Source organism: Arvicanthis niloticus, chromosome 16 (assembly GCF_011762505.2).
Source record: "Arvicanthis niloticus isolate mArvNil1 chromosome 16, mArvNil1.pat.X, whole genome shotgun sequence".
Taxonomy (NCBI): domain Eukaryota; kingdom Metazoa; phylum Chordata; class Mammalia; order Rodentia; family Muridae; genus Arvicanthis; species Arvicanthis niloticus.
In genome coordinates, this window is record NC_047673.1 from 33930830 (window position 1) to 33943178 (window position 12349).

Genomic DNA, 12349 nt, shown 5'->3' on the forward strand with positions numbered 1-12349 from the left:
TTAAACTAGTCTAGGAATGTTTTAAAGTATAATAATGTAGGTACTTTGGTAAAATGAAAAAAAATCTGGAATTACAATTAAAACCAAATTGATTTATATGTTTTCTAAAGACAAGATGAGTTTTAAAGTTGTTAGGCAAGGTACACAGTTTCCTTTCTTATCTAGGAAGTAATTCTTATCTGTAACAAAATGTAAGATACAAGCAATCTGGGTGTACAATTGGAAAGTCTAAGTTCTATTAATATTAATACATCTTTCTAAAAATTAAAAATAAAATAAGAGTGTCTTAGTTAGGGTTTTACTGCTGTGGAGAAATCTGATGACCAAGGCAGTTCTTTTAAAAGACAACATTTAAGTGGGGCTGGCTTAGAGGTTCAGAGGTTCAGACCATTATCATCAAGACAGTAAACACAACCACATCCAGCAAACATGATGCTGGAGAAGGAGCTGAGAGTTCCTTGATTGGGAAGCAGCCAGGAGAAGACTGTTTCCAGGAAGCTAAAAGGAAGGTCTCCAAGCCCACCTCCAAAGTGACACACTTCCTCCAACAAGCCACAACTCCCTATAGTGCCACTCCCTGGGGCAAGCATATTCAAACCACCACAAAGAGTGAATGGTTTTTAATACACCTATATTTTTATATATTTGTATTCATCCTCACTGATTCTATTGTTAAAGCTATAGTAATTTCTTTGATTAGGTTAGGTATGTGTTTCATCATGACATTTTCTTACATGTGTGTCATACTTTGTTCTTATTCATTTTCCCTATGTCCTACTGTGGATGTAGCCTTTCTTGAATAGGTAGTTTTGATGTGGCAGTTCTAGGAGAGCAGGTCAGTAAGCAGTGTTCCTTCATGGCTTCTGCTTTAGTTTGTGTCTCTAGGTTTCTACCTTCAGTTTCTATTCTGACTGCCTTCACTGATGGAGCATGATCTGAGAGTTGTAAGATGAAATAAACTCTTTCTTCACAAAGTTGTGCTTTGTCATGGTGTTAGAACAATCACCACAATAAAGAAGTTACTACACAGAAGTTTTCAGAAACAGTTTAAGTAGAAAGAAGATGGGACTCTGAAATACTCAGCTGACAGACGCAGAAGAACAATCATGCAGAATTATAACATATGCTTGGAATTTCATCTGTTCTCATCAGGCCCAAGATGAGATGCAAGCTAAGCAACATCCTACCTACACCCTAGGGAGACCCAGAAGAGAAGGTTGATCTATGCTTTACCCAATTGTGTGATTCACTGAAAGTTCATGTTTAAATATGCTTAAGTCATTAATTTGAAGATGATTATTTTAGACACCACTCAATAACTATTAATTTGCCTCTGTGTGGTTTTCATTATCTTAAAACATGTTTAAAAATAAACAGTATTTTTAACTGAAAGCAATGTGACCTTTGAATGGAAAATTTCTATTTCTTTATTGAAATTTTCTTCAACAGGAATGCTGGTTGCTTGGGGTAGGGTTAGTGTTTTTTGTTATTGTTTTGTTTTTGTGTGATTGTCTGGTTTTTTTGTTTTGTTTCATTTTTGGCAACTTAACACAAGCTGGAATTATATGGGAAGGGGAATGTCAACTGAGAAAAGGTTTTCATCACCCTGCCTGTATAGGCAAACCTATAGGGCATTTTCTTGATTAATGATTGTTATAGAAAATCCTCTCCAGCAGTGGGCAAGTGGTCATAAGTGCTATAAGAAAGCAGAGTGAACAAGTCACGGGGAACAAGTCCGTAAGCAGCATCTCTCATTCTGTTTCAAGACAGAGAATCAGGTCACTACCATCTCATCATATTGATAGGTTAAACTATCAGCAAAATGAGCTAATTCAAGCCATATTTGATTATACTCCAGGCAGGTTTATTGGGAAGCTGTACTTGGGCAGGTTCAATGACCCCATGGCCCAGGAAGTCACCATGGGAAAAAGCGTAGGAGAGGGAGAGAGAAAGAGAGAAAAGGGCACAAAGAGAAAAGAGAAAAAGAGGAGAGAATCCAAAATGTTTGGATTACATAGGGAGGAATCTCTGGGGTGGGGAGGGCAATGCAGCCCCTGGGCTGGAAATTCAGGGTTGGGGGCAGAGCATGCCAGGTAGTCAGTCAAGGGATTCTGGGAGAACCTGGAAGCCAGATCTGCTTTGGTATGTAAAATATGCACCTCAGACCCTTGTCCCAGGTTTTATCAAACACCTATCATCATGGACTACCACACTAAAATGAAATAAACTTCCTTCCATGTTGGCTTTGGTTACAGTGTTTATACCAGTAATGGGAAGCAACCTAAGCCATCTAGTCAGAGACAAATGGGTTAAAGCAATGTAGATACATCCCAGTTTATAGAGGGAGTTCTTGGCTGTCTAATGCCTTATAATTGACCCTTTTTCTGAAAATCAAACAACACCAATAACAAACAAAATACATGTAACAAAAGTCCCAATTCCAGACATCAGAAGTTCACTCTTGAGGCTTTGCTGAGAATTGAACTCAGGACTTCTAGAGGAACAGCTACTGCTCTTAGCTGCTAAGACATCTCTCCAAACCCTGAGATGATTTTGTGTTTGCAGTGTGCTACAAAGAACCACTGGGAATGTGTTGATTGCCTGTAGCTGTGGAAAGAGCTGTATAGGGGACAGAGATCTGAAGAAAAGAACAAGGATTGAATTGCCATTAAGAAATGGGATTTGGAGGCACCCATGGATGCTAGTGAGCATATGACTCTGTCAACTTCGAATAAAAGAGGAAATCCAAAAGTAAAATTAAAAATATCCCAAATTGAATGAAAATGAATACAAATTGTATCCAGATCATTGGAGCACAAAGAAATTTGTCATAAAAGAAAAATTTATAGAATTATTGCCAACATCCAAATTTGATATGGCTAAAATGAGTTTCTTAACAATGTACCTGAATGGTTTAGAAAATTTAATCCTTGGAGTTTTATTATATTTTAATATTTATTTTAGGATTTTAAAATTTGTTTACACACCACCACCACCCCCCCACCAAAACAACAACATCAAAATGACATATATTAATGACATTGATCATCAATATTATACAACATCAATGGACTCAATGCCCCCAATAAAAAGGCACAAGCTAACAGAATGAATACATAAACAGAATTTGTCATTCTGCTGTCGAAACATATCTCAACCACAGAGATAGACATTACCTCAGAGTAATAGGCTGGAAAAAAGTTTTCCAAGCAAATGGACCCAAGAAACAAGCTGGAGTAGCCATTGTAATATCTACTAAAATACACTCTCAAGCAAAATTAATCAAAAGAGATGGGAAAGGCCATTTTATATTTGGCAAAGGAAAAATTGACCAAGAGGACATCTTGATTCTGAGCATGTATGCCCCAAATGCAAGGGTAACCACATTTGTAAAAGAAACATTACTAAAGATCAAATCACACATTGAAACCCCCACATTAATACTGGGAGACTTCAACACCCCACTTTCACCAAAGGACAGGTCATTGAGACAGAAACTAAACAGAGAAATAAAGAAACTAATAGAGGTTATGACTCTAATAGACCTAACCGAAATCAATAGAACATTTTACCCAAACACAAAAGCATATACCTTCTTCTCATGAGCTCATGAAACCTTCTCCAAAATTGACAATATAATCAGTCTCAAAGCAAGCCTCAACAGATAACAGAAGATTGAAATAACCCCTTGCATCCTATCAGATCACTATGGATTATACCTGGACTTCAACAACAACGGAAACAATACAGAGCCTACATATTCATGGAAACTGAACAACACTCTCCTTAATAATCACTGGGGCAGAGAAGATAAAGAAAGAAATTATTTCTAGAATCTTATCAAAATGAAAGCACAACATACCCAAACTTATGGGACACAAAATAGTGCTAAAAGGAAAAATTATATCACAAAAGGCCCTAAAAAGGAATTGGAGAATTCTCATAATAATAAATTAAAAAGTATACCTGTAAACTCTAGAAGAAAAAAAGAAGCAGGCATACCCAAGAAGGGGTAGAGGGCAGAACATAATCAAAATCAGAAACAAAGTGAACAATACAAAGAATCAACAAAAAGATTATCTTGTTGAGATAATTAACAAGATAGATAAATTCTTAGCCAAACTAAAAGGCAGAGAGACTGTATCCAAATGAACAAAATCAGAAATGAAAAGGGAGACAAAACAACGAATACTGAGGAAATTCAAAGAATTATTAGGTCCTATTTCAAATGCTTGTACTCCGTAAAATTGGAAAATCTAAATAAAACAGACAACTTTCTAGACAGATACCAATTACCAAAGTTAAATCAAGACGAGGTAAACTACCTAAATAGTCCTATATCCCCTAAAGAAATACAAGTAATCATTAAAATTCTCCCAACTGAAAAAGCCCAGAGTCACATACTTGATTCGTAGTAAATGTGAAAAGCAAGCTGGAGCTCACCTAGATGCTCCATTTTTTAAAATGTCCTATCATTCTGGAATGTGGAATGAATATCTACATTCTGGAATGGTTATTCATGCTTCTGGGAAGATAAAATAGCTATCAGGTATACATAGCTCTGACCTCTTCGAGCTACAAAATATGATTGTCATGATGTTGGAGAAATAATCAAATGGAAATAATTCACAAATTTCTGATGAAATTCTTGTCTCATCCCCCAACACAAAACCCATGTCTGACACCATTAAGAGACTGCAGAATGGTCATTCACAAATAGTACCAACTCACCACCTTTCAAATCCCATGTATCATTATGGAAGAGTAAGCAGAAAGAGTTGATGACCCAGAGATGGTGGATGACTAATTGCAAAAATGCAGTGTCTTCTGTATATACCAGTGCAGCTGCATATAGAAATTCACAGTAGTTGCAAACACATGTACAAAACCGATATACAAGCTCAAGCCAGGCTAAATTCCAGCATGGAGGTTGGAATTGGACCTGCAATCCTACCCCTAGCTGTGTAGCTATTGGAAACTACTTGCTGCTTAATAGGAAGAGACATTGTCTTAGAATACAGGCTTTGTAAGTCCACCCATCTCCTATGGAAGACTTGGCATCCACAAATATTTGGCCTGCACAAATTGGTCTTGAAGGGTTTTAAAAAATGAAAACAGGTTTCTGCTTTGCTAAAGTAGGCAGGGTAGAAGAGGGATGCGTTGGGAGTGCCAATAACTCTAATCAAAATGCATTGTAGGAAACACCAAAGTACTAATAAACACAAAAGGGAAAGCAAATAATAGCAAGCGTGGCTGAGGGTGTGTTGTGGCAGGAATACCTATTTACTGTTAGTGGAAGAATAAGCCAGTACAGCCACTCCAGTATTCCTACTGTAGCATTCCTGGCAATGATTCCCAAATGCCTCTAACATCTTATGAAGATATACTTTTACATTGGTGTTTTATACATGCATTTGTATAACAAAGAAATTGAATAATACAAGGTGGCCATCAACTAATGAATGGATAATGACAATATCATTCATAAACATGATGCAGTTGTTTTTCAATTTAAAGTTTAAAATTAATTTTTCAAGAAAAAATGGAACTGGAAAATGTTATGCTGAGTGAGGTAACCGAAATTCAGAATGGCAAACACTGAATGTTCTTACTCATATGCTCTTACTAGCTTCAGTTTCTAGGTATGTGAGCTTAGTGTTATGTGGAGACTATGAATCTAGGAGGAACCTAGGAAATAGATAAGGAATAATGCCTTAATGGGCAGAAGAGATAGAATGCATGTTAAATGTAAACATAGAAATATGGAGAGTAGAAAAATTTAATTTGGCATGGGACTGAGCATAAAATAGAGAGTAGAAAGGATTATCCCAACCTAGAAATGTATGAAATATTCATAATTAATCTCTGAGTTTCTTAACTTTTAAAAGTATATAATTTAAATAAAAAGAGAAAAATTTAAATGGAAGGTCTGTATAGTTCTGAAATGGAGCTTCCAAAAGCCCCAAGTTATTAAAGCTAAGTCTCAGTAGCAGGCATGGGTTACCTCTCTGTGAGTCATTTGTCTATGTGGTCACTGAGAATTCCCAAACTCTTTCTTCATTTTTCTTTTTTTTTTCTTTTTTTTAAATTATCATAACTAGATTCTGAAAACTTTTTGCTGAAGACAACAAAGAGTTGTATGTTAGCACATTGAGGAATCAGCCTGAAACAAAGTTGGGACTATTTTTCCTACCTGGTAGTGAGTATGTAGCTTCCTGGAGGAGGATAGTCAATAATGCTCTAATCCAGCCATGGAGTCTGCATGCCACAGTATTTATTACCTTGCCAGGTAGAATGTACTCATGTATACAATAGTGGCATGATGGTCAATGAGATAACCAGTCACTCCCTACTTGGATTTAAGGTCCACTCAACCACATAGAATTCATGACTGGAATTGTAAAACTGTCAGAAAAAAAACCCAAAATATAACATAAGAACAACATCAATAATACCACCAACAATGACAACAAAAACCCACAACTGAGAAGGTCATGGGCTCTAGGGAAGCACCTATTTCAGTAATTTTGCCAAATGTGTATTTAAACATGTAAGAATATAAATATTTATGTTTATATTTAAAAATTAGTGTTATTCATTATCTTGGTCTGTAATATCTTTTTACAATGGTCAGTGGTTAACATAGAGACTCATAACTGGTCAATGTGAGACTAAGGAATTTTTGAGTATTTATTCATAAAGAGACATCTCTATTATTTTCCTCCTAGACCTAGAGTATTGAGAAATCCTGAAAGTGATAAAAGCCTCAGAATGTGGATGAATACAATATCTTATACAGCACATGACTTATAATCATGACTGTACAATAACTACAGTTGCATGTGCAAACCTTCCAAAACGGATAGGCTGTCAGTATTCCATATGGATGATACAGGCTCTCATTAGGCCACCGTCTTCCCTTAGGCGCTACTGGTAGTCAATATTGGTAGAGAGTCCTTTTCTTCATTGGTGTAGACATGGGTTAAGTTTTCTGTCATATGGTAACTCACACTCCACTCACTCTCATGTATTTCGACACTAATGAAACTCTGAGGGCCACAGTAACACAAAAAGGTATGACCTCAGGATGAGTATTTGCTTTCAAGACAAAATGATTTTGTGGGAGAGGATAAGAGAGAATAATAAGGAGTAAATATGGTCAAGTTATTTGGTGTACATGAATTAAATTATCAGAGGATAACTATAAATTATTTCCAATGAAAAGAAAATGCTGAGGTAACAGCCCACACTGTTTTGAAGTCGAAGGAATGCCACAGGCTAGCATCTCCAAAAGAGGTAATTCATTCCTGGCACTGGGATCTTTATCTGCTAGCTGGTGGTATCTGATGGAAACATTGTACCCCCATTGCATGATCGCTCCCTTGAAACTTTTTTATATGCATATGAATATATTAGAATAAGCTTTTCACATACCTTTTTTCAAAGGCATTTAGTGCTAATGCCTCCCAGGACTTGATAATAAGATTCTATTTTTTAAGATATCACATATTCAAATTGAAGAACATGTTGAGATGAAGGAGGAGGTACGTTAGAAACTTTTTTTCTAGTGCCTTCTTCTCCTAGGTCTGGTAGGTGTTCCCGCTACTGGAGAATTATTATCATCAACTTTCCCAGCTATGAAACCTGCAAGCTACAACAATGAGCTACTGGAAATGCATAACCCCCTGGTGCAATAGTTGTATAAAAACTAGAGTAACTACATATGTTCTGATGGAACTGAAGATGGACTCTACAGGATGGACTCTACAGGATGGACTCCATGCCTTGTACAGCTAACAGGACATACAACACTTTACTTACTAGTTCCTAGATACTAGAGGAGAACTACTACAATTACTCTGCTGCGAATGGTTATACTGTCCAGAATGCTCCTAGTGAATTATCACTATACCAGTAGTTCAGTGCATATCTCATCAGAGAAGCTTCCTTCTGTAGATGGCGATCAGCAGAGAGATCCACAACTGGTTACCATACCGAGAATAGGGGGCTTCAGGGTGCTTAGATCTAAATGGCACTTTTATAACACATCCCTCTTCCAAAGGCCCAGGAATCAAATTAGCCCACACAAGCTAAGTTATCTTGCCACCCCCATGAATTCATTTTATAAATAAAATTATAGCGTTGAGTGGGAAGTCATATGCATTTTTGCCAACAGATTTTGATGAAGTACTACTTAACCTTAAACCATGTCCACATGCTTTTCAAGGGCTATGAGAAAACTCTGATGGCATCATCATTATCAACTGTGAAACAGAAGGCACTCTATCACTCAGTTCACCTCCATTTGTTTTTTTTTTTTTTTTGTCCAGTTTACTTTTTGTTGCATTACCAGCAGAAATAATACAATGAGCTATCCAATCTTTTTGAATTTGTAATTATTTGTTTTGTGGCCCGCAAGGCGGTCTATTTTAGAAAACCTTCAGGGACTTGAGTCTGCATGAGTGTGGGTTCAGAACTGTGACATTTTAAAGGGAAGGACCAGGGATAAGAAAATAAACAGGACAGAAAGCTGAGGTCAGGAGGACTAATTAAGCTGGTGTCTCATACCGGCAAATTTATTAAGGAACACTATGTCTTATATACTGTTTGCAGTGGGAAACAAAGTCAGCATAAAACAATCACAGATCAGGAGAGAGTCTTCAGGAAGCTTATCAATCAATGTTGTGTAAAGGGAATATACGCTCCAGAGTGTCTTACAGACCAAGCACACTGATAACTACCGACTTTCTGGGAATAAGTAGAATTCCCAGTTATTAAAAACTTGACTTCCTCAAGGTCACGGATCCACTCCCACCAGCAGTAAAGAACACAGCAATAAAGTGCCCTTTATCCTTTTATCAAGGCCTCTGAGAAAGCCTTGGATTGGCCTTGTCCCCATTGCTTTCCTGTGTTGATGAGAAGAATGTGTGTATCTGATGGTGTTTGGGTACCATGTTCTATAGATACGTGCTAAGTAATCATGATGCATAATAATTAATTTTATTTCTTTGTATACATTTTGTCTAGATCTATGTCTACTGGAAAAAGTGCAGTATTGAAATCACCTACTATTAACATGTTGCTATTAATCTGTGCTTTTAAGCATAGTAGTAAATTTTTACAAAATAGAGTGCATCTCAAAGTTTGGTGCATGTATGTTGAAGACAGGAGGTATTCTTGATTAACTTTTCCATTTATTAGAATTTATTAGTTAAGCCTGCTTACTTCCTGGTCTCATTTGATTGGAGTACTTTTATCTATCCTTGAACACTAGGAGAGTGCCTTTCTTTAAAGTTATGGTGCATTTACCACAGACAACAGATAAATAGGTTTTGATTTTTGATCTATTTAATCAGCCAATGCTGTATGTGTTAACTTAGTCATCATGTTGTTGAGTTTTGATGTCTTCGTATTCAGTGTGTATTCAGTGCTACTCTTTGTTATATTCATAGTCATAGTGTAGATGCTATGCTCACTAGTTTCTTTTGCCTGAACTATTATTTCCTTTAGGTTTGGTTTGTTAGATATAACATGTTTAAGCTGTTTATGTCATGGAATTTTTTCTTTCTCTTTTAATCATGGAATTGTGTTTCTGTGTATTATTCTAAATTGCAGCAGCTGTAGGATTTTAGGACTAAGAATGCCTTGCTCCAGCCTCCTCTCGTTTTCAAGCTTCCTATTGTGAACTCACCTGTGGGTAGATAGAAATATGATGTTATTTTGGGAGACCAAAAGCTTGGCTGTAGTGCATGCTGGGTAGTCAGAGGGGCCCCAGACACTATTTTAAGAATAGGATCCTGTCTGACTTTAAAATTTGATTTTTAAACATTAATAGAGAATTTTAATTTTATTTCATAAGAAAGCAGAATTTTTTTATATTTATTTGTCCCAACACAAATTTGTAAATTTCTTTTTTTTTGTTTTTTGTTTTTTTTTTATTAGATCTTTCATTTACACTTCAGATACCATCCCGTTTCCCCATTCCCCCCCCCTTAGAAAACCCCTATCCCATGCCCCCTTTTCATTTTGCATTTATACATTTTTTTAAGAAATGTTAATCATAGGCTTTATAAGTTTGGTATTGTTCAATCAGAGGTGTAACCCACTACCCAACCTAGATATATCAACTATCTTTGACTGGTGGAGATACATGAACATCTGCTTCCCTGTCTCCCCCCTCTATCTCTCTTTCATCACCTAGCTTCTCCTCTCCTTCTTCTTCTCCTCTTCTTACTCCTTTTCTTCCTCTCAGTACTCCTCCCACCTTAGCTCCTCTTACACATCACCCTTCCTGTTAAAAGGAAACTTTTCTCTCAAAATACAATTAGAGCATAATTATGCCTATTTGTACCAGTGAGGTACAAGATAGTCCTAATACCCAGTCCATCCTTTTGTTGACTAACCAGCACCTCTGTCATCTATCCTAACTAAAACACTTAGTTCTGAACCTGGCTTTTTCCTTGGCTTTAGGATGAATGTCAGCTGATGACCATACACTCAGATCTTTTCTCTCAAAGTAAATAGCTATAAGTTTTCAACCCCATCAGAAATCCAGAATGACTGAGTTGACTATAATTGTGGGAAGCACAAAGCATAGCTTCTAAAACTTAGCCAATTTATAGAGACCTCTGAACACCTGGACACTCGCTCTACTTCAAAACGTTGGAGCATCTGTTCTTCTGCCTTCTGGCCCAGGATCATCTGACAGACCTTAGTGCTGCAGAATTATTAAGGGCTGATTACTCTGTCTAGGCAGATATAATCAGTCGACTATTCTGCAAGTGTGTCCTTTTCTGGACAGTAATTTGTCTGTAGAAGGAAAGTGGCAATTCTTGCCTAGTGGCTGTCTCACCACAACTGGAGTAACTCCAAGGATGCTCAATTTCTTCTTAGAATTTAACATAGGAAGCTGTCCGGAGCAGACAGGTCTCTAATGAAAATGAACATTAATACTGAAATGTTTGTCATGTCAATTCTAAGGATTTCTGATGTTTTGAAAACCAGCTATCCATGTAAGGTAATCTGGACTGTTGCCTGTTAACTCCACTCAGCTATTTCTAAATAAAACATAGAGAACACCCTTATAATAAACTCCAAGTCATGAATTTGCTATAGTCCCTTAACTCACAGGCTGACCATCTCAAATCAGTTAAAAAAGTTAAAGAAGGACTGGGTCTAAGCTTTGTATTCCTAAGTGTGTTATACTGGTACAATGCCTATGAGAGTAACAATATTCATCTCACTCTTATATCACTAAGAAGCTCATGCCAATGAAAACCTTAAAATTTGTAAACAAAGTAAATTGGTGCCATTTAAGAATTTATATCTTCATCTTGATATTAATTATACAGATTTCTACTAATAGGTTATGGCTATGCAATAAACCCTAGCTAATCCTCTCTATTCCGACAAAACCACTACTTTTCCCTAGGGAGACAGCCCAACATTTACCACCTTAGTCCCCATACCCAGGGAATAGGGGCGCTGACTCATCATTAGCTTCTTCAAACTGATTATGGGCGTTGAGATATTAGAAGAGGAGTGGGGGGGGGGAGAGCAAGTTGACAATCCTCTGATGCTGTGTCTTCGCTGCCTCCAGATGGAATTCCCGGACCTCAGAGGTTTGAGCAGGTCTGCCCAGCTTGCTTGTTGAGTAGATACACCAAGGCTGATCATTCTGCAATATACAATTCTCAAAACAAATTTTAGTATCAAGATAGTTTTTTTTTTTTTTTAAAGAGGGCTGACATTTTATTAAGAATGTTGGTTCTAACCGCTTTTCTATTTTTCCCCTCTTTTATTGGATATAATATTTACATTTCAAATTTTATCCCCTTACCATATTTCCCCCACCGCCCAGAAACCCCTTATCCCATCCCCCCTCCTCCTGCCTCTATGAAGGTGTTACCCACCTACCCCCAGCCTCCCTCCCCACCCTCAGATTCCCCCCCCCTCAGTGCTCAGCCTTCAGGGTACCAATGATCTTGTCTCCCAACTATGCCCAACAGGGCCATCCTCCCCTACATATACAGCTGGAGTCATGTGTCTCTCCCTATGTGCACCTGGGCTGGTGGTTTAGACCCTGGGGAGCTCTGGCTGGTTGGTATTCTTGCTCTCCTCACAGGGCCACCAGCCCCTTGGTTCACGGTTCCCTCAATTTACTCTCTAACTCCTCCATTGGGAACTTTGATCAGATTAATGGATAGCTGTGGGTATCTGTCTCTGGGTATGTCCGACTCTGAGAGACCTCTAAGGAGACAGCCTTATCAGGCTGCTGTCAGCTTTCCCATCCTGATATCCCTATCAGCGTCTATTTTTGGTGACTGCCTATGGAATGAATACCCAGACA